The sequence below is a fragment of the Giraffa tippelskirchi genome, chromosome 7 (genome assembly GCF_054371585.1).
Source record: "Giraffa tippelskirchi isolate mGirTip1 chromosome 7, T2T-mGirTip1v1.2.pri, whole genome shotgun sequence".
NCBI classification, from domain to species: domain Eukaryota; kingdom Metazoa; phylum Chordata; class Mammalia; order Artiodactyla; family Giraffidae; genus Giraffa; species Giraffa tippelskirchi.
This window is the reverse complement of record NC_137281.1, coordinates 71,513,016-71,536,762: the sequence shown is the minus strand read 5'-3', so window position 1 is coordinate 71,536,762 and position 23,747 is coordinate 71,513,016. Positions and strand designations below refer to the sequence as shown.

The 23,747-nt window shown below is 41.3% G+C and overlaps 1 long non-coding RNA gene across 2 annotated transcripts in view; it reads left to right on the top strand.

Annotated features, from left to right (window-relative positions):
• The first annotated feature begins 1,396 nt into the window (after nt 1–1,396).
• Nucleotides 1,397–23,747, top strand: part of LOC145514827 (uncharacterized) — a 78,989-nt gene continuing 56,638 nt past the window's right edge. For both annotated transcript variants that reach the window (XR_014060489.1, XR_014060490.1), the window contains exon 1: nt 1,397–1,890. This is a non-coding gene — a long non-coding RNA (uncharacterized LOC145514827). The remainder of the gene's footprint in view (nt 1,891–23,747) is intronic.

Below are 23,747 nucleotides of genomic sequence, written 5' to 3'. Positions count from 1 at the left end.
GGAAGGGAAAAAGCAACATTTTTGGCATACTATGCTTTATTACTTCAAGGAAGGTAAAAACTCAACTGAAATGTAAAAAAAAAAAAAATTTGTGCAGTGTATGGAGAAGTTGCTGTGACTGATCAAGTGTGTCAGAAGTGGTTTGTGAAGTTTCAGGCTGGAAATTTCTTGCTGGATGATGCTCCACAGTCCGTAGCATAGACCACTTGAAGTTGATAGCGATCAAATCAAGACAGTAATTGAGAACAATGAATGGTATACCGTATGGGAGATAGCCAACATACTCACCAAATCAAGCATTGAAAATAATTTACACCAGCTTGGTTATGTTAATTGCTTTGATGTTTGGGTTCCACATGGGTTTCCCTGGTGGCTCAGCAGTAAAGAATTCACCTGCCACTGCAGGAGATGTGGGTTTGATCCCTGGGTTGGGAAGGTCCCTGGAGAAGGGAATGGCAATCCACTCCAGTATTCTTGCTTGAAGAATTCTATGGACAGAGGAGCCTGGTGGGCTACAGCCCATGGACTCACAAAGAGTCGGACACTTTCACTTTTCACTTGGGTTTCACATAAGCTAAGCAAAAAAAACTTTTTTGACTGCATTTCTGCAGGCAATTCTCTACTTAAACATAATGAAGATGTTTGGTTTTTAAAACAAATTGTGACAAAGAAACAATTGTGGTGATGAAAAATGGATACTGTATAATAATGTAGAACAGAAGGGATCATCAGACAAGTGAAATGAACCTCTACCTGTAGGGTAAGGGAGTTAGAGAAGGCAAGGTTCAGAAAAAGAACAAGACCGGCACTCTACAGGAACAGATCACCTTTAATGAGGCGAGAAGGGGCAGCAGTCAGATTAGTGAGCTGCTGCCCTAACCCAAGAAAAGGGTAAGTATATATAGGCATGTATGTGGAAAGTTACTGTCTTAAGGGGGCCTGTTCTTCTCCAAGGTTGTTCGGAGTAGTTATCTCTTAAACGGCTGGGGCAAGGAATTCTGGAGATCTGCCAGAGGCTGGACTGGCTGGGAGCTGGTCGTAATCACCCTTAATGTCCATTTCTTACTTCGAGTGAGAGCGTTTTTGGTTTTGCATAGAATGGTGGGGAGGACCTGGAGAGGAGTTTTAACTCCAGGCTATTTTGAGCCATGTAACTTTCCTTCACTACCAACCACATCAAAGGCCAGTCTTCATCCAAAGATGGTGATGTTGTGTGTATGGTGGAATTGGAAGACAGCTCCTCTGGAAAACCAAAGGATTAATTCCAACAAGTACTGCTCCCAGTTAGACCAACTGAAAGCAGCGCCTGGTGAAAAGCACCCAGAATTAGTCAACAGAAAACACATAATCATCCATCAGGATAATGGTAACATAGGAATGTGTTTCTTTGGTGACCAGGCAGAAATTGTTACAGCTTGGCTGGGCAGTTCTGATTCATCCACCGTATTCACCAGACACTGCACCTTCAGATTGCTCTTTATTTCGGTCTTCACAAAATTCTCTTAATGAAGAATATTTCAATTCCCTGGAAGACTGTAAAAGGAACCTGGAATAGGTCTTTGCTCAAAAAGATCAGATGTCTTGGGAAGATGGAGTTCTAAAGGTGCCTGAAAAATGACAGAAGGTAGCGGAGCAAAATGGTGAATACGCTGCTCAACGAAGTTCTTGGTGAAAATGAAAAATGTGTCTTCTATTTTTACTGAAAAAACAAGGAACTTTCTGGCCAGCCCAATAGAAGCCCCAGCGCGGCTCCTCCCAAGCGGTAGGTCTTGCGCCCATCATGTCCAGGAGGCTCCACCCCAGAGGAGGAGGAGCCGGAGGAGCCAGGAGCCACCCGCTGGCTTTGAGAACCTGCCCCGTGTCTCGCCCTCACCCCCACAAGGCTTCTGGGTAAGAATGATTTTTTTTTCTTTCTGTAAAGTGACTTTCATTACTATTCCAGAGCTGTACTTATGCCTAAAGCAATGACTGCCCTTCATTAAATCCATATCTTTCCACTGAGAGATCTATCGCACATTAATTTCGTGTTGTTTTTGTTGCTCAGTCGTGCCTCACTCTTGCGACCCCATGGACTGTAGCCCGCCAGGCTCCTCTGTCCATGGGATTTGCCAGGCAAGAATACTGGAGTGGGTTGCCATTTCCTTCTCCAGGGATCTTCCTGACCCAGGGATCGGATCTGCCTCTCCTGCATTGTCAGGTGGGTTCCTTACCGCTGAGCCGCCAGGGAGTATTAACTTCACCTGACTTTATATCTCATTTAAGGGAACGAGTGGGAGGAAGTCATTTAACAGAGAAATGGAAACAAAGAGGAATCCCAAAATCATAATAAGGTATTGGAGTTTAAAAAGTGTATATTTTTAACGTACCAGACCAATGTTTCTCAAATTTGAGAGCTATATTAACCTTTTCAAGGAAAAAAAACCTTCTCATAAAATCCCAAGAATATGTTGACTTCAGTGGAAAAAACACTCCCTTAAGAAACAAAAGTCTTAATTTTACAAAAAGACTTTCTCCGGATATGAATTATCATTGCAGATGAATGATCTCTTTTATAACAAGATGATTTTATGCTACCTTTAAAATAAAAAAAAAATCAAGCATTTAAAACTCCTCACAAGACTCCCAAGCCTCAAAGAAATAGCAAGTCCCTCTCACCTGCTGCCTAGTTTGAGAAAACCTATACCAGCCACAAGTCTATTTCTACACAAAACCATTCCCAATCACATACAGGGTCTTTGGAGGCTTTAACGGTGTAAGGAGCTGTACTTTTTCCTTTTGTGTGGTTTAAGGGGAAATATATCACAGCCTAATGCTTTCAGTTTGTTTCTGTAGACTATTGTTAATCTGCCTTCCGTTGATCTGCATTTGCTGGCTGTGTGACTGGCTGCTGTCACAGGCATAGGCGACATCTTCAACTTTGTTTTGCACAAGTTTTAAGCCCCACCTGCATTCCCAAGTGTCAGACACCCCTCTGGGATGGGTTCTCTGACCTGGAGATACCCATTCCAACCAGTCAGTGGTGTTGCAAGCACTCCAGGGCCTTGGAGGAGCTTTGTCCTCTGAGGCTGTTGGCTGCCTAGAAATCTGAGTCATGCTTTTATGATGACATCTGGTTCCTTGCCATACGGTATCTCAAGGGGTCTGTGAGCATTTTCTGCAAAAATTCAGCAGAATCATGTTACAGTGTCCAGGGTCTAAGAGAGGCATTTGGCACTGATACAAGAAACACATTACTGGGTGGCCTTCTTAGGCACCATGTGGAAAAGGGGTGAACCTTGGGAAAGCATGGGTTAACCCAGGAAGGGATGAAGCAAGGAGAGGAATGGCTGGGATGCCCGACACAATTTCTGTAGTTCAAAGGGCTCGTGGTGGATTTATTCTAAAATGTTGGACAGAAATTTCAGGGTGATACTTATTAATATATATAGTTCCATTTGGTTCCTCTACACACTATTGCTTAAAAAATACTGATCATTAAAAATCACATAGACAATGTATTGTTATTTTTATGACTGGAAGGAATAGTGTCAGATCTGGATGTTGTCTTTCAGCAATAGGATGACAAGTGACTTTTTTGTTGCTTCTGTGTATTTGGTGTAATTTCCAGATGAGCTGCGATGATGCAGGAGTAGTTTAAACTCAGACATTTGGTTCCACTAATACCTAAGTGGTCTTGGGCAAGTTACTAACTCACTCTACTTTCATTTCCTTCTGTAAAAAGTGGGATAATAATACTAATAATATCTGCCTTCATGAAGCTCTTGTGAGGGCTGAAGGAGACAATACAAATAAAGAACTTAAACAGCGCCTGGCACATAGGAACTACACACAGATTTTAGCTTGTGTTACTATTATTACTGTATGCCATTGATTCTAAGATTCACTTTTTCTCACTCCAGTGTGTAGCTTCTTTCTAATTGGGATGTATGTTACATTAGATGGTGTGACATGGCTTAAAGGACAGTTCTTTTTTCCTATCTTGGTGATACATGAGACAGAAACTCACCTTAAGTAGTACTTGGTGTTAGCAGAGTAGTTATTTCTGACTCTGTATTTCCTGTGATGGATGTGATGGGATAGCATTTAGCTCTGATTCTTTTGGCCTGTCTCCACCCCCTCCCTTCCTGCCTCCCGAGCTGGAGAGCATGGTGGAGGCTGGGCTGCAGGGACCCACCGCTTCCTGGCCTGGTCCTCTTGGACTGAGTATGGAGAGGTGAGTTGAATCTAGGGGAATGCTGGGCTTTGGGGCATTTTCAGAGAACCTGGAGAAATATATAAGGAGTAGAATTGATTTGGGTGCCAAACTAGCCATCTAAGATGGAAGGTTTAGGTGGGGCCACGTCACTCGGATTTTTTGACCGTAGGGTTTGATGCAGTCTGCGTAGCTGTACAATTAACCCCTAAGTGCTGCAGCCTGGACCAGAGTCTCTTTCCCTTGGGCCACATGGTATTTTGAACTTGCTGGTTACTGCTGCTTATGAGGTTTTAGTCAAAGGCCTGTGGCTGTCTTTTATGAAAGAGGAGACACAGTAAATGTAGGGGATCCATGATTGGCCTCAGCAGACAGCCGTGAGCGGGGGCTAGTGAGCAACCCAACCCTGGCCTTGCTGTCCTCCACAGAGGTACAGTCCCCAAGTGGTGGCTTTGATATCTAGGCTGCAGTTCCTTGGATTACAAAGGCACACGTGCTTCAGCCTCCTGGGCTTCCTGCCACACCTTCAGAGCTTCAGAGGGATTGATAGTGGAGGGGCTGAGGCAATCATCCACTAACAGGGGAAAGAAACTTTTTGGACACACTTATAAAGCAGCGTTCTTTTGCTGCTTTTAGAATGTGATGCAGCTGATGTGTGTGTGTGTGTGTGAGTGTGTGACAGAGGGTTTCGATGATGAGTGCCAGACCTTGGTAGGGAGTGTTAGCTGAGCTGTCTCAATTCTATTCTGCCTCCAGACCAAAGAAATGAGCCATCAAGGAGCTTGTGCACAGATTCAAGAATCACTCTCCACCATGTGATATTAATAAGGCTCAGATTACAAGGCAGGACGTTTAGGACTAGTGAACCAACAGCAAGAGGTAGTAGAAACGGCATCTATGGCCAAAGATGAGAAAGGCCTGCTCACAGAAGAATGTAATGCTATGTATTGTAGCAAACTGGGGTCTGCATTCAAATTAATATTGGGGTGCTAGTGAGGTAAAAGGTGCACTCTGATCAAAAATTATGTAAACTTGTCCCAGTTAGACTAATACACGCCTTTTGTGGTTATCCAGTTCTGATTTTGTGGAGCTATTTTACAACTCTGTAAATTGAAAATAACTGATGGCAACGGAAAATAACTGTTGTCTGCTGACATGGAAATGATTCCTTCCATGGAGGGACAACACCTACCCCTCCATCCCATGCAAAAGCCAATTTTGTATCGGTTTGCATATTCACTTCAACATTCCTTACTCCATAAGAATTTGCAGTTCTTTGCCTTGTCCCTTGAACCAGTTGCTTATCTCTTTGGTTTAATCAGTGAATTAAATAAACTCTTTACCTTGTAATCATTTTATATCTGTATGTGAGTTATGATTTTGCATCTTTCAAAAATATCTTTTAAAACATATGGTGTTTAAAGGCAAAATTGAAACTTAGTAAATGTTACATACATTATGTAGAAATGAAAGTCCCCTCAAATAAGACTGGGGTTGCCGCTAAGTCAAGTTTTTAGACTTTGCTCAAAGCAGCAATGGCTTAAATGGTCTTCTCTGAGAAAAGACAGTAGGCATAGGTTTCTCTCCCAGTCTAGAAAGTTGATAGTTCCAAAAATAATCTCTTGCCAAGGGATATTTCCCAATTGATTTAAAGTTCACAGGTCATGGTCTCTAGACAACTGATAAAAACTCTGGTGCACTGCACAGCTCAAAACAAACTGGTACTTTCCTGTCAATGCTGCTGAATCTCTGCTGTCTTCTTGCCAACTCTTTTTGGTTTGGACGAGGTGCCAAGTTCTGGGAATATAATTTTGTTCCAGGCTAACTGCCCAAGCGACTGGGGATTGAGTCGTTTTCTAAATTTGGTAGCTGTGGGCCAGTGCTGTCATAATCTTGTATGTCCTACTAACAATTAACTCTGGACTTCTTTCAAGGGTGGTTTGTTAAGATTTGGGAATAAATAATACAGTTCTTATGAACAGCTTAAGTTATAGCTGCTGCAAGAATCACTTTACCCAAGATGGAGAATCCCTCTATTAAAACTGAACAAGATAAGAAATTAGGAAGGGTGCATTTTGAATGTTAATGTCTTTTTAATTCTGAAAGGCAAGGGAAATTGATTTTCAACTTTGCAGTTCTTTTGACCATAATGGCTCTAGATTCACTTTATAAGTAGGGCTTAATTTATGGACCTCAATTCCTCTTTGAGAATGAAAGGAAGTTTATAGTCATATTTCTATGTTGACCATTCTTTGTTGGACTAACTTTATATTGCCACTTGCTATCATGGTGAACCTGTAACAAACTATGTTGGATGATGAGGCTGCTCAGGATTTGTGATGGGAAGCAAAAGGGGTAGTCAACATCTATAACTGGGTAGAAAGCAGCTTTGACCTTAATCTACCTAATGTATTGTTCCAAGCCTCTGGAGGCAAAATCAAAACCCCACCAGTGGTTCCAGGATGCTATTCAAAGGGGAAGGCGTTGGTATTTGGAAGCGCTGATGGTGAGATAGCACTGAATGATACTGGCCAATGGCTGATATTTTCCCTCAAGGGAGTGGCCACACTGCAGGATGAGTGGTTAACAGAACACAAAGTTAGATAATGTGTTTCTTCCCAAACATATTGGATGTTTCCTTCCACGTGAAGCACATTCATTAGGTACCACTTTCTCCACCCTCTGTCTTATCACACCCTTGAGTTCAGAGAGAGGAAATGAGCATGGGTGGCATATACTCTTCATTTTAACCTCCCTTCTGAGAGTGAACTCCCCCAGAGAGAGCACATATGTGCCTTCCTCCTCCAGGCGCCGAGAACGGACCTGCCGGACCTGCCGGTGCTGTTGAAAGAGGGCCTAATTCCAGGTCCAGTACCAGGAAGTTTTCTGTCCACAAATACAGACCCCCCTTCTCCAGAATCAGTTTTTTCAGGAACAAAAGAGGTAATAGAGCTCACATCTGGTCTTCGTTTGCTTTTTTGGTTCCCTAACAACATGTCATTAATCTCAGTGCTAATGAGTGAGTGCAGACTGACCTCACTGTAAATCTACTCTATCAGCGGTGTTACAGTTTATTAGCTACTTTCTGTGAGTGAATGTTGAGCTTGTCTTGGGTCTGGCTGGTAGAGATCACATGCTATTGAGCCCTTGTGTGTTCCTGTGCACTCACGTTACTTAGTCCATTTCTAAACACTTTTGCCAACTTGAGTGGCTCTAGAAATTTTTTAACATCGTTTTGGTTTGGAAGCCCCTCTCTCCCTCCCAGTAAAAGGAGGGGGAGAACATCAGTTTACTTATTTAAACTTTATAGTAGAGAAAAGCCTTTGTAGGCTTGTTGTCTATTTCTATTTCCTCCTTTGTGCATTGTCTCTTCCTTCCTTTTCCCCTTTCTATTTGATGTGGCAGTTGGCATATCTATTTTATAGTAAAGATCTATACCCTTTATTATAAATACTGAAAAAATATATATCTATTTCTTTTAAATGTTATTTAAAAACTCAAGGAGAAGAAAGGTGTCATTTTTAAACTATCTTTGAATCCCAATACTGTGCATTGTTATTTTAAATGGCACATATATTTTATTTAAAATTATCTCTTAATTATTCAAAATAAATTAACCATTTTCCAAATCAGTTTCTTATATCTAAAATTAGCCCCTGAACTAGTGTGTGTTCATATATGCATACACACACACTATACATTCTTTTTCAATATTTGAATGAGAGCTAATTTATCTAAGGAGATATTTTAATAATTCATTCAAGAAACGACAGCTTTGTAGAAAAATAAACCTTTATCTAAGGTCCCAGGATAAGGATTTAACCAAAATTCATCCACATTATAGCAGTTTTGTTACAATCTCAGTCTCCAAATATATTATTGACCAAATAACTTCTCTTATAGTGAGATATAAAAAAACTGAACATGCACATATAATCACACAAGTGCACATATAAGAAAATTAAGTTACAGATTTTGCACATTGTAACCAGCTTTTCAGACCCTGTTATCTCTGTTTTTATTTCTTTCAGCTATTTGCTCCACTTTTATCTTCCTCCATTTTCCCACATTACTTAAGAGAGTATTTATGTATTATATACATAAACATATGTACATACATACTACATATATACATTATGTATACACAAGCACATATACATATATTTATATTTTCTTCTTTCTTCACAGTTGATATTACGATACTACTTTTATTTCAAGTAGTAGTAGATATATTCCTTTTATCAGCAGCATGAGAGTTTAGGTGTAAAATTGTCAAGTGTTGCCAATGTGAAAAACAATAGTGGGTATTCCCTGGTGGTCCAGTGATTAGGACTCTGCTTTCACTGCTGAGGGCTTGGGTTTGTCCCTGGCTGGGGAAAAAAGATAACACAAGGTGTGGCCAAAACAAACCAACCAACCAAAACAACACCAAGAAAAACAATAGCACAGAGGAAACAGAGTCCATTTGACAATGCACGATAAAACTGTCAGCTTTCCCAAAGGGGCCTGAGATCCATTTATCTCAGGAGTTTCTGGCCCTTTCCAAACTCCTAGAGGGTCTCCTGTGCTGCCCACACACAGTGCCTCCAGCTACCAGGGAAAGGCTGCGTGTCAGTGCTCCCCTCTCCAGGGCATTGTCAGGCCTGCCGGTAGGCGGCAGTGTGGAGGGCCAACCGGGGGGCAGGGGCGGGGCTGGGGGGAGGAGAACCACAGCCTCTCAGGGTGCCCCTTCTCTCATTCAGATACCTCTTTCCTGCACCTTCTTTTGCAGGTGCTCCCTTTTCCTGAGGTGAGTATTCTTTTCCCTCTGGCAGCCCTGGAGTCCTCTCCATGGGCCTGTCTTCTCATGATCACATAGCTCTGAGCCCTAGGTCAGGCTCAGCTAGGGCCCAAGCTAAGCCTCCTATTACATTTCCTAATTGGTTGAGGTGTAAATAGTGAAACATGTATTCATTGGAAAACAGAAATTCAAAAAAGTTTTAGGTGGAAATGCAGTTCAGTCTTCACTGATGTCTCAGTGTAACCTGAGCATGAGTCAAACTTTCCTTAATGACTCAAGGTCAACATTATAAACACGATTTCTGGCACTGTTTTATAATGTGGCTCTTTCCTGCCTGTTGAAGGGTGCAGCTGTTTGTCTCCACTCCTTAACTGCTATGCTATTGAGAGTCCTGTTTGTTTTATTCGTGGTTGTATTTCCTCCCTTGCATCATTTCTATCAGTTGTCATGTCTTGTAGTCAACATCCTTAGGAATTAGAAACTGGAAAAGAAATCTTAATAAACTAGGTGTAAAATAAGAACTGCACTCATCTCCCATACTAGTAAGGTCATGCTTAAAATCTTGCAGGCTAGGCTTCAGCATTATGCAAACCAAGAACTTCCAGATGTCCAAGCTGGGTTTAGAAAAGGAAGAGGAACTAGAGGTCAACTTGCTAACGTTCACTGGATTATAGAGAAAGCAAGGGAATTTCAGAAAACCATCTATCTCTGTTTCATTGACTATGCTAAAGCCTTTGACTGTGTAGATCATGACAAACTGTGGAAAGCTCTTAGAGAGATGGGAATACCAGATTATCTTACCTGTCTCCTGAGAAACCTGAATGAGGGTCCAGAAGCAACAGTTAGAACCCTGTATGGAAAAACAGACTGGTTCAAGATCGAATAAGGAGTATGTGAGGGCTGTCTGCTATCACCCTGTTTGTTTTATCTATACTCGGAGCACATCATGAAAAATGCGGGGCTGGATGAGTTACAAGCTGGAATCAAGGAATCAAGGCAGGAGAAACATCAACATCAACAACCTCAGATATGTGGATGATACCACTCTAATGGCAGAAAGTGAGGAGGAGCTAAAGATCCTCTTGAAGAGGGTGAAGGAGGAGAGTGAAAGAGCCAGCTTAAGACTAAATATTAAAAAAACTAAGATCATGGCATCTGGCCCCATTACTGCATGGCAAATAGAAGGGGAAAAGGTGGAAGCAGTGACAGATTTCCTCTTCTTGGGCTCCAAAACCACCACAGACGGTGACTGCAGCCGTGAAACCAGAAGACGATTGCTTCTTTTTTTTTTTTTTTAAATTAGTTTATTTATCTATTTTTTAACTTTACAATATTGTATTTGTTTTGCCATACATTGACATGAATCCACCATGGGTGTACATGTTTTCCCCTTCCAGAACCCCCCTCCCACCTCTCTCCCCATCCCATCCCTCCAGGTCATCCCGGTGCACCAGCCCCGAGCACCTTGTATCATGCGTCGAACCTGGACTGGTGATTCATTTCACATATGATAATTTACATGCTTCAATGCCATTCTCCCATATCATCCCGCCCTCGCCCTCTCCCATAGAGATGATTGCTTCTTGACAGGAAAGCGATAATAAACCTAGACTGTGTGTTGAAAAGCAGAGACATTACTCTGCTGACAAAGGTCCATATAGTCAAGGCTATGGTCTTCCCAGTCAAGGCTGTGGTCTTCCCAGTGGTCACGTAGAATTGATGCCTTCAAACTGTGGTGCTGGAGAAGACTCTTGAAAGTACCTTGGACAGCAAGGAGATCAAACCAGTCAATCTTAAGGGAGATCAACCCTGAATATTCACAGGAAGGACTGATGCTGAAGCTGAAGCTCCAGTATTTTGGTCATCTGATGAGAACAGACGACTTGTTGGAAAAATCCCTGATGCTGGGAAAGATTGAGGGCAGGAAGAGAAGAGCACGTCAGAGGATGAGATGGCTGGATGGCATCACCGGTACAATGAACATGAACTTGAGCAAACTCCAGGAGATGGTGAGGGACAGGGAGGCCTGGTGTGCTGCAGTCCACAGGATCACAAAGAGTTGGACATGACTGGGCGACTGAACACCACCACCAATGAAATAACATTAAATGGGCTCTGCTGAAAACTATTAGAGCTTCCCCATGTATACTATGCATGACCTCGAGTGAATTTGTGGAGTCTTCATTTTGAGGTCTTCACTTTGGCTGCTCTGCGGCCTTTGTGGTTTAGTGTTTGTATCACAGCTAAATCTCTGACCTGTGACTATATATCTAGCTTTTTCCATGAGAGTCCTGATGCCCTAGGGTAATACATTAACAGTGTCCAGTTTCATTCTCAAAAGTGTACCGGATATGATCACAGATTCAGTAGTCACCCTAAACATGAGTGATAGCATCAGCATGATTAAATGCTCTAGTAATTTCTTCTCTGAGTGATCTGTATATCAAGATTATACTCGGGTTCACAAAAGAAAAATTAAAAAGAAAACATGAAAATATATAGTGGCGCTTCATTCTAAAGGTTTCTAGATTTGTCCACCCAACAGAAAACTGAGATGGAAGAAGGAGAGCTCATATTAATTACCTCCTGTTTACTTTGGTCTACATTAGATACATTCACATGTACCAAATTTGTTTAATCTTCAAAGTAGATGTAATTTCCTTTTACATAAAAGAAGAATTAGCTCACAAACCTTAGAGATGACACAAGGAAAGAAAAGATAAGCGTTGTACCAGAGATGGACTTGGGTCAAATTCTTTCATTCTGTTTCCAGTCACATCATATGTTGATGTCATACAACCAGCTGGAGTACTGCTTCGTGGTAACTTTATAGGATTGTCCTTACTCTTAGTTAAGGGGCAGAGTTAGGGTAGAAAATAAAGGTTTAATTTAATTCTGAAATATTTGGAAAGCCTTAGTTTGGAGGAAGTGCTGATCATAGCTTTAGGTAATTGTGAATCCTGCCCGACTGATTACTGCTTTAGTTTCTAAGGTCTGTGGTTTGAAGAACATTTTAAAGTTTTTAGTGAGTCGAAGGAATGGAAAATCATGAGGGAAAATGTGACCTTAACTGGTCATGCTGGATGTATCTGAAAATGCAAGCCTTCATTTTAACAAATGAAGGTTTAGAGCACAAAGTAATAGTACTCTGAAGAATATGGGAGGGCACCCAGTATATCCATAATCATTTTTTAATGTATTAATATGTTAGAGCTTAATGAAACCATTTGGGGAGGTTGTTTGTTTTTTAAATTTTTGTTGGGGTATAGCCCACATCAGTATTCTTGCCTGGAAAATTCCATGGACAGAGGAGCCTGGTGGGCTATAGTCCTTGGGGTCACAAAGAGTTGGACATGACCAAGCACGAATGTACGCTTTGTTGATTTACAGTGTTGTGTTAGTTTCAGGTGTACAGCAAAGTGAATCTGTTATAACAATCACATATCTACTCTTTTTTAGATTCTTTTCCCATATAGGTCATCACAGAGTATTGAATAGAGTTCCCTGTGCTATACAGCAGGTCCTTATTACTTACCTATTTTATATATAGTAGTGTGTATGTGACAATCCCAATCTTCCAATTTATCCCTTCCCCCTTTGCCCCCAGTAACCATAAGTTTGTTTTCTACATTTATAACTCTGTTTTGTTCATTTGTTTTAAGTTCATTTGTAGCCTTTTTTTAGATTCCACATATAAGTGGTATTATATTTGTTTCTCTCCAACTTACTTCACTCAGTATGACAATCTCTCGGTTGCTGCAAATGACATTATTTTGTTCTTTTTTTATTTGTGTACCATATCTTCTTTATCCATTCCTCTGCTGATGGACATTTAGGTTGTTTCCATGTCCTGGCTATTGTAAATACTGCTGTAGTGAACATTGGGGTGAATGTGTCTTTTTGAATTATAGTTTTCTTTGGATATATGCCCAGGAGTGTGATTGTTGGATCATATGTTAGCTCTATTTTTAATTTGTTAAGGAACCTCCATACTATTCTCTACAGTGTCTGTACCAGTTTACATTCCCACCAACAGTGTAGGAGTGTTCCCTTTCTCCACATCATCTCCAATATTAATTGTTTACATATTTTTTGATGATACCCATTCTTAGATTCTGGGTTGACAGTCCTTTTAGCACTTGGCAAATGTGAGTCACATCCTTCTGGCTGCTGTGGTTTCTATGAGAAATTTATCATCAGTCAAACAGTTTTTTTCTTATTAGTGAAGGATAGTTACTCTCTTTTTTTTTAAAGGTTTTCCCTTATCTTTAGCTTTTAGAAGCTTGATGATGAGGTCTTGGTGGGAATTTCTTTAGGTATATCCTATCTGAAATTCATTTAGCTTCTTGAATACATGCATTTTTGTCTCTTGCCAAATTTTGGAAAATTTTCAACCATTATTTCTTTGAATGCTTTTTTCCCTCCCCCCATTCCAGAACTTCAATGACACAAACATTAGAATTTCTGTTATGGTCCCATAGGTGCTTGAGGCTCTGTTAATTTTTTTTTCCAGTTTATTTTCAATTTCATTGTGCTATCTTCAAGTTCACTAATTCCTTCCTCTTTCCTCTTCACTGTGCAATTGAGCCCATCAGTTGAGGTTTTCATTTTGGTTATTGTATTTTTCAGCTCTGAAATTTCCTTTTGGTTCTTTATGTCTTCTTCCTCTTTTGTTTGTTTTTTGATAACACTTTTTTTCCATTTGTTTCAAGTATGATGGTAAATCTTGTTGAAGTAATTTTATGATAGCTGTTTTAAAACATTCATCAGATAATTCTAATAACATATGTGTCATCTCAGTATTGGCATTTTTTTACTTCCCTTTCTTATTCAAGTGGAGATTTTCCTGGTTTTTGTTATGAAATGATTTTCTTAATTGCATCTGGACATTTTGGCATCACTATGAACAAAGCTAATGGAGGCGATGGAATTCCAGTTGAGCTGTTTCAAATCCTAAAAGATGATGCTGTGAAAGTGCTGCACTCGATATGCCAGCAAATATGGAAAACTCAGCAGTGGCCACAGGACTGGAAAAGGTCAGTTTTCATTCCAATCCCAAAGAAAGGCAATGCCAAAGAATGCTCAAACTACCACAAAATTGCACTCATCTCACACGCTAGTAAAGTAATGCTCAAAATTCTCCAAGCCAGGCTTCAGCAATACGTGAACTGTGAACTTCCAGATGTTCAAGCTGGTTTTAGAAAAGGCAGAAGAACCAGAGATCAAATTGCCAACATCCGCTAGATCATCAAAAAAGCAAAAGAGATCCAGAAAAACATCTATTTCTGCTTCATTGACTATGCCAAAGCCTTTGACTGTGTGGATCTCAATAAACTGTGGAAAATTCTTAAAGAGATGGGCATACCAGACCACCTGACCTGCCTCTTGAGAAACCTACCTGTATGCAGGTCAGGAAGCAACAGTTAGAACCGGACATGGAACAACAGACTGGTTCCAAATAGGAAAAGGAATACGTCAAGGCTGTATATTGTCACCCAGCTTATTTAACTTATATGCATAGTACATCATGAGAAACGCTGGGCTGGAGGAAGCACAAGCTGAAATCAAGATTGCCGGGAGAAATATCCATAACCTCAGATATGCAGATGACACCACCCTTATGACAGAAAGTGAAGAGGAACTAAAAAGCCTCTTGATGAAAGTGAGAGAGGAGAGTGAAAAAGTTGGCTTAAAGTTCAACATTCAGAAAACTATGATCATGGCATCTGGTCCCATCGCTTCACGGGAAATGGGTGGGGAAACAGTGGAAACGGTGTCAAAGTTTATTTTCCTGGGCTCCAAAATCACTGCAGATGGTGACTGCAGCCATGAAATTAAAAGATGCTTACTCCTTGGAAGGAAAGTTATAACCAACCTAGATTAAAAAGCAGAGACATTGCTTTGCCAACAAAGGTCTGTCTAGTCAAGGCTATGGTTTTTCCAGTGGTCATGTATGGATGTGAGAATTGGACTGTGAAGAAAGCTGAGTGCCGAAGAATTAATGCTTTTGAACTGTGGTGTTGGAGAAGACTCTTGAGAGTCCCTTGGACTGCAAGAAGATCCAACCAGTCCATCCTAAAGGAAATCAGTCCTGGGTGTTCATTGAAAGGACTGATGTTGAAGCTGAAACTCCAATACTTTGGCCATCTCCTGCGAAGAGTTGACTCATTGGAAAAGACTGTGATGCTGGGAAGGATTGGGGACAGGAGGAGAAGGGGATGACAGAGGATGAGATTGTTGGATGGCATCACCGACTCAGTGGACATGAGTTCGGGTAAACTCCGAGAGTTGGTGATGGACAGGGAGGCCTGGCGTGCTGCAGCCCATGGGGTCGCAAAGAGTCGGACACAACTGAGTGACTGAACTAAACTGGACATTTTGGGTATTAAGCTGTAAAACTATGGGTCTTATTTAAATCTGTTTCGGCAGGCCTCCTCCAGTATCACACTGGCAGGGGAAGGTACTGTCAGGTTCCCAGTTCCAATCTCCACTGATAACCCCAAAAGGGGGAGAGAGCACTTCCCAATAAGCTGGGTGAGGGTGAAAATCTGAGCTCCCCACTGGAACTTTGCTGACAGGGGTGAGGGTAGGGTTAGTTTTCCCCATGGTGTTGAGCTAGAGCTCGGTGGTTTTCGTGAAAAATTTTCTGGCTTGCTAGGCTGACGTAGTTAGAGAGAATAAGACTTTAGCCAGAGAGAATAGGCTTTTCCTATTGCATTTTTTGCCTGCGTCAGTTGGTGTTTTTGGGTTTCAGGCTTCTTCAGCACCTAGTCCAGAGTATATGAGGCAAAGAAAACCTTGAGAATTGACTACCATGTTGTTTCTCAGGTTCCAAGGTCTCCAGCTGGTCTGTCTGCTCTCAGCCTTTCAGAGTGCTCATGCTTGTTTATATACAATATATGTACAGGGATCTGGCTATACCTGGAGGAAGGAATAGGAAGAAATGCATCCACTCTAGCTTCCAGTCATACTCTTTTAACTCTTTTGGTGTACGCTTGGGGTCCAAATATTTTGAAATAACTTAGCTCCAGAAAGTTCTATAAACAAGGTAAAATATGTGGATTCCCGTGCAACTGGTTCCATCAACTAGTCACATAAGTTTGAGATGTCATTTGTAATGGGATATTAATGTAGGAGCAAACTTACATTGATTGACTTACCTTGGTCTAATTTGCTTTTTCATACTGCATTCTGCCAGATATTATTGGTCAAATTTGTTTCTTTCCCAAATCATATATAACTTTTTAGGCTAAGTTCCTAGCTTCTAATCTCCTGAGTGAATATAAACTTTTTTCCTCATTGGTGGATTAATTTCAGAGAAGTTTGTTTTGGATGTAGAAGTGAAACTGCTTCCTCTAATCTCAAAGCCCATTTCAAATAAGGGCTCCATTTGTAGAGTTTACCTGTGGGGTGTGGTTGCTAAGTAAATTTCAGGGTGTTACAAGTTCCTTTTCAAGAGATTATAAATGTTGCTGTCAATGATGTGAGAGTCCTAAAGTAGGGCAGCGCCAGGTTGGGGACCTAGAATATATACCTGATTGGAGCCTCCAGAGTGGTGGTTTTGGCAAAGGGAATTAGGGAAGACCCCAGGTGATGAGGGAGCTGAGGGATGACAAGCAAAGGAAAAGAAGTCCATGCTACAAGGAGTGAAAGAGTACAGTGGTGCGGTTGAGGCTCCAAAGGCTAGAGAGAGGAAAACACCAAAGGTGGCATATCTCTGAAAGTTAGTCAGTATGACTGGCTTTGCCTGTCAGGGTGGAGAAAGCCACATGTTTTGTCCTGTCTTATGATATTTCTATGAGCTATCACAGGAATTGAAAACTCAGATATCTTCAGGGACCAAGAAGGGGACATGGCTATAAAAAATACTTCCTTTTCTTCTTAGCTTGACTACAATAAAATCAACAACTTTAGTGTGACTATTATTATCAAAACCTTTCAATGACTTCCCATCTTACCCAGTAAATGACAATAGTCTACAGGACTATACCATCCCTACCTTATAATCTCTCTAATTTCTTACTTTATGTACTTCAGTTCAGTTCAGTCACTCAGTAGTGTCCGACTCTTTGCGACCCCATGGACTGCAGCACGCCTGTCTTCCCTGTCCATCACCAACTCCCGGAGGTTACTCAAACTCATGTGCATCAAGTCGAGGATGCCATCCAACCATCTCATCCTCTGTCATCCCCTTCTCCTCCTGCCTTCAATCTTTCCCAGCATCAGGGTCTTTTCCATTGAGTCAGTTCTTTGCATCAGGTGGCCAAAGTATTGGAATTTCAGCTTCAACATCAGTCCTTCCAATGAATATTCAGAACTGATTCCTTTAGGATGGACTGGTTGGATCTCCTTGCAGTCCAAGGGACTCTCAAGAGTCTTCTCCAACACCACCGTTCAAAAGCATCATTTCTTCGGTGTTCAGCTTTCTTCACAGTCCAACTCTCACATCCATACATGACCACTGGAAAAACCATAGCCTTGCCTGGACGGACCTTTGTTGGCAAAGTAATGTCTCTGCTTTTTAATATGCTGTCCAGGTTGGTCATAGCTTTTCTTCCAAGGAGTAAGCATCTTTTAATTTCATGGCTGCAGTCACCATCTGCAGTGATTTTGGCGCCCCCAAAATAAAATCTGTCACTGTTTCCATTCTTTCTCCATCTATTTGCCGTGAAGTGATGGGACCAGATGCCATGATCTTAGTCTTCTGAATGTTGAGTTTTAAGCCAACTTTTTCACTCTCCTCTTTCACTTTCATCAAGAAGCTCTTTAGTTCCTCTTCACTTTCTGCCATAAGGGTGGAGTCATCTGCATATCTGAGGTTATTGATATTTCTCCCGGCAATCTTGATTTCAGCTTGTGCTTCATCTAGCCTGGCATTTCTCATGATGTATTCTGCATATAAGTTAAATGATCAGGGTGACAATATACAGCCTTGACGTACTCCTTTCCCAATTTGGAACCAGCCTGTTGTTCCATGTCCAGTTCTAACTGTTGCTTCCTGACCTGCATACAGGTTTCTCAAGAGGCAGGCCAGGTGGTCTGGTATTCCCATCTCTTTAAGAATTTTCCAGTTTGTTGTGATCCACATAGTCAAAGGCTTTGACATAGTCAATAAAGCCTATGTTTTTCTGGAACTCTCTTGCTTTTTCAATGATCCAACAAATGTTGGCAATTTGATCTCTGGTTCCTCTGCCTTTTCTAAATGCAGCTTGAACATATGGAAGTTCATGGTTGTCGTATTGTTGAAGCCTGGCTTGGAGAATTTTGAGCGTTACTTTGCTAGAGTGTGAAATGAATGCAATTGTGCGGTAGTTTGAGCGTTCTTTGGCATTGCGTTTCTTTGGGATTGGAATGAAAACTGACCTTTTCCAGTCCTGTGACCACTACTGAGTTTTCCAGATTTGCTGGCATATTGAGTGCAGCACTTTCACAGCATCATCTTTCAGAATTTGAAACAGCTCAACTGGAATTCCATCACCTCTACTAGCTTTGTTTGTAGTGATGCTTCCTAAGACCCACTTAACTTTGCATTCCAGGATGTCTGGCTCTAGGTGAGTGATCACACCATCATGATTGTCTGGGTCATGAAGACTTTTTTGTATAGTTCTTCTGTGTATTCTTGCCACCTCTTCTTAGTATCTTCTGCTTGTTAGGTCCATACCATTTCTGTCCTTTATTGTGCCCATCTTTGGTATCTCTAATTTTCTTGAGAAGATCTCTACTCTTCCCCATTTTATTATTTTCCTCTATTTGCTTGCATTGATCACTAAGGAAGGCTTTCTTATCTCTCCTTGCTATTCTTTGGAACTCTGCATTCAAATGGCTATATCTTTCCTTTATGTACTTAGTCTGAACCAAACCACATTAGATTTTTTTTTTATACATGTAATTTCAATTTAATTTTATTAATTCATTTTATTTTTGGCCGTTTTGGGTCTGTGTTGCTGCACAGGCTTTCTCTATTTGCAGGACAGTGGGGGCTACTCTCTAGTTGCAGTGTTCCGGCTTCTCACTGAGGTGGCTTCTCTTGTTGCAGAGCACAGGCTCTAGGTCTCGCAGGCTCAACAGTTGTGGCACTCAGGCTTAGTTGCTCTGCGGCATGCCGAATGTTCCTGCATAAGGGATCAGACCCATGTCTCCTGTATTGGCAGGTGGATTCTTTACCACTGAGCCACTAAGGGAACCCAAACCACATGAGCTTTTGATTGAAGACACTGGGCAACCTCCCTTGCTAGGGATCTTCCCCTGGGCTATTTCCTGTGCCTAGAATGTTCTTCCCTGGGATATATCCATAGTCACTCTCTCACCCCTTCGGGTGAGTGTTGTTGTCAGTCACTAAGTGGTGTCCGACTCTTGGCGACCCCATGGACTGCAGCACGCCATGTCTCCCTGTCCAGGGGATCTTCCCAACTCCGGGCTCAAATCTGAGTCTCCTGCATTGCAGGCAGATTCTTTACCATTTGAACCACCAGGGAAGTGAAAGAAAGTGAAAGTGAAGTTGCTCAGTTGTATCCGACTCTTTGCAACCCCATGGACAGTAGCCTGTACCAGGCTCCTCCGTCCATGGGATTTTCTAGGCAAGAGTACTGGAGTGGGTTGCCATTTCCTTCTCCAGGGAATCTTCCTGACCCAGGGATCAAACCCAGGCCTCCCGCGTTGTAGACAGATGCTTTACCATCTGAGCCACCAGGGAAACCCCGTATAAATGCTAGTTAATATTATTAATAAAATATTATTCAGGTGAGTGGCCTAAAATAAAGCATAGCTGCAAGCCTAGTCTAGCCTGGGGCAAGCCAGTTTGTCTGAGATCCTGAGATTCTTTTTCTCTCTGGAAACCTGTGTATTTAGTATAGTTTTTCACCTACTCGGGCCCTTTGAGACTTGACCCCAGATTTTGTATATTCCTCATCCTGAGGTTGTGAAGCCATGTAGAGATTGTTATAGGAGGCCTTGGTAGTGCTCTTCACCCACACATCCTCTGCAGAGGGGTGGGCTGTAAGGGGTTGACCCTTCCACAACAAGGTTCATCCTTGGTGAGAGAGCATATTGGCACATCTCCATGGACTGGCACGGGTGGGACGGTCATTCATAATCTATTTGGGGTGCTCACTTGGGGTACTTCTGCCTGGTCTCCCACCACTCCACCAAACAAGCAGACTGGGAGCCAGAGAGGCTTCTGCCATCTTGGTGTGAGTGGTCCAGCCAGTCCCTCAGCAGCTCCAGGCAGCCTCTGACCGAGCCTTGCAGCGAGACTTCCAGGAAGGCAGCAATGCAGGCATCTCTTGTTGTCTGTAGCCTGAGAAGGAGGAAAAACTGCCCAACTGCTCTGGACATTAATCCCTGTTTATTTTTTATCTTTCCTTTCTACCAAAGGTAGAAAAGGGAGGGGAAAAGCCACTATTGGCTCTGGAACGTAACAGGTCCTTTGTGGTAGCTGCAAAAAAGCAAGTCAGTAGAAGGTCAGTTTGGGCAAAGATAGGGGATGGTGGCCTTGGGAGACCTCTGGTCCTTTGGCTGAGGTGCTGGAGGCATTGACCAGCAGAAGTGTGGGGCTCTGTGAGGGCCACGTGGGGAGGGATGTCCTTTGGGCTCCTGGTGAGGCATGTCACTGCAAGACAAACAACAAATGGGAGACTAATGTGGTAGCCAAGATGGCTGTTTTTAGGGTGTCTATGGGATGCCTCCTGCAGGCTCCTTAAACAATTTGGGGTAAATTAGAAGGGGCTGGGTTTCTGCAAGTCAGGTGCGAATGAATGCAGAGAAAAACTGCTTTGTTGTTAGTACTACACCTCTACCCTTTAAAATAAAAATAAGTTAAAATTTTTTCCTCTTATTCTAATAATAGTACATGCTTTAAAAAATTCAGAAAATTTAGAAACGTATGAAGAAGAATATAAAAGTCATTTGAACTCCCACTAAGTAGTGATAGCCCCTGCTAACTTTTGAATAATTGCTTTCCAGGCAGCCAGAGGATTTTTAAATATCCAGGGAGCCAGAGGATATTATATATATATGTATATATATATTATTATATACACACACATATACATGTACATATACAATACATATATATGATACATATATATATATACATATATATGCACATATCTAATGATAAAGAGAGAATCTTAGTCTATTACCTTCCTTTTGGGGCCAGATGTTCGGTGGCACCAAAGCTTCCCAGGAATCAATCAGGAGAATGGCTAAAGAGCTACTGAGATAGAAGTCCAAGTGATCACCACCACTCTCCTTAAAACTTCAATAAAGTCAGCAAAAACTCAACAGAGGCTTACTGTGAGTGGATTTATTGTGAAAGGGCTAAGATTTACACCTGAGTTTTATGAGGTGAAACAAGACAGGTGCACAGTGGTACAGAAGTGCAGAGGCAATTGGAAGCATGAAGAAGTAAAATTCAGGGGAGGGTGTTGAACACTCAAAGACTTTGAAGTTCATGTTAATCTAATATAAGTTTCTAATACCGGATATTCAAAGGCATTGGGGTTGAACTGTCTGGCTCATTTTTTCTCTCTCTTTCCATGTGTATGTATGTATCAATACATATACACATATATGTTAATATATTTTGCAACCCCATGGACTATACAGTCCATGGAATTTTCCAGGCCAGAATACTAGAGTAGGTCACTGTTCCCTTCTCCAGGTGATCTTCCCAACCCAGGGATCGAACCCAGGTCTCCCGCATTGCAGATGGATTCTTTACCGTCTGGAGTAGATAGCCTATCCTTTCTCCAGCAGATCTTCCCAACCCAGGAATGGAACCGGGGTCTCCTGCATTGCAGGCAGATTCTATACCAGCTGAGCTACCAGGGGAGCTCATTAGCACACACATACATGTATAATATGGATATATATCTAAATAAATGTAAAATAAGTTATTATACATGTTGTGTTGTCTGATATCCTTTCTAATTTTTATTTAATTTTATTTTTAAGATTTTTACTGAAATATAGTTGATTTACAATGTTGTGTTAGTTTCAAGTATATAGCAAAGTGATTCAGTTATATATATATATATATATATACTCTTTTTTTACACTCTCTTCCATTATAGGTACTACAAGGTATTGAGTACAGTTCCCTATGCTATACAGTAGATCCATGCTGATTATTTTATATATAGTAGTATGTATATTTTAACCCCAAACTCTTAATTTATTCCTCCTGGCCCTTTCCACTTTGGTAATCATAAATTTGTTTTCTATGTGTGTGATCTATTTCTGCTTTGTAAACAAGTTCGTCTGTATCATTGTTTTAGATTCCACATATAAACATGATATTCTTTTTATAAAAAAGAAATTATTATACATATTGTTGTGTAATGGGATTTTCTGTAACTTGCTGTTGTTCAGTCACTCAGTCGTGTCTTACTGTTTGCGACCCTATGGACTATAGCACCCCAGGCTTCCCTGTCCCTCACCATCTCCTGGAACTTGCTCATACTCATGTGAGTCAGTGATGCCATCGAACCGTCTCATCCTCTGTCATCCCCTTCTCCTCCTGCCTTCAATCTTTCCCAGCATCAGGGTCTTTCTAATGAGTCAACTCTTTGTATCAGGTAGCCAACGTATTGGAGCTTCAGCTTAAATAGCTTTCTGTGTCAGTAAAAGCATATTCACATTGTGGTCTTTTTAATACAGCAAGATATTCTACTATATGATTGGATCATCATATATTTAATTCATCCATGATTCAACATTTAGATGATTTCAGTTTTCACTATTATAAATAATGCCACAATAAATGTTTTGGACATGAATTGATTTATATTTTTCTAATAATTCTCTAGGATTAATTCCTACAAGTAGAATTGCTGGGTCTGTATTGAGGTTTTGTGGTACAAATTACCAAAGTGTCCTTCACAAAAATGGTAGCAATTATTCTCTCACTGATCCTATATGCGATCAATGCAAAGAAATAGAGGAAAACAATACAATGGGAAAGACTAGAGATCTCTTCAAGAAAATTAGAGATACCAAGGGAACATTTCATGCAAAGATGGGCACAATAAAGGACAGAAATGGTATGGACCTAACAGAAGTAGAAGAGATTAAGAAGAGGTGGCAAGAATACACAGAAGAACTATACAAAAAAGATCTTCACGACCCAGATAATCATGATGATGTGATCACTCACCTAGAGCCAGACATCCTGGAATGCAAAGTTAAGTGGGTCTTAGGAAGCATCACTATGAACAAAGGTAGTGGAGGTGATGGAATTCCAGTTGAGCTATTTCAAATCCTAAAAGATGATGCTGTGAAAATGCAGCACTCAATATGCCAGCAAATCTGGAAAACTCAGCAGTGGTCACAGGACTGGAAAAGATCAGCTTTCATTCCAATCTCAAAGAAAGGCAATGCCAAAGAATGCTCAAACTACCACACAATTGCACTCATCTCACACTCTAGCAAAGTAATGCTCAAAATTCTCCAAGCCTGGCTTCAACAGTACGTGAATCGTGAACTTCCATATGTTCAAGCTGGATTTAGAAAAGGCAGAGGAACCAGAGATCAAATTGCCAACATCCGATGGATCATCAAAGAAGCTAGAGAGTTCCAGAAAAACATCTATTTCTGCTTTATTGACTATGCCAAAGCCTTTGACTATGTGGATCACAATAAACTGTGGAAAATTCTTAAAGAAATGGGCATAGCAGACCACCTGACCTGCCTCTTGAGAAACCTGTTTGCAGGTAAGGAAGCAGCACTTAGAACTGGACATGGAACAACAGACTGGTTCCAAATAGGAAAAGCAAT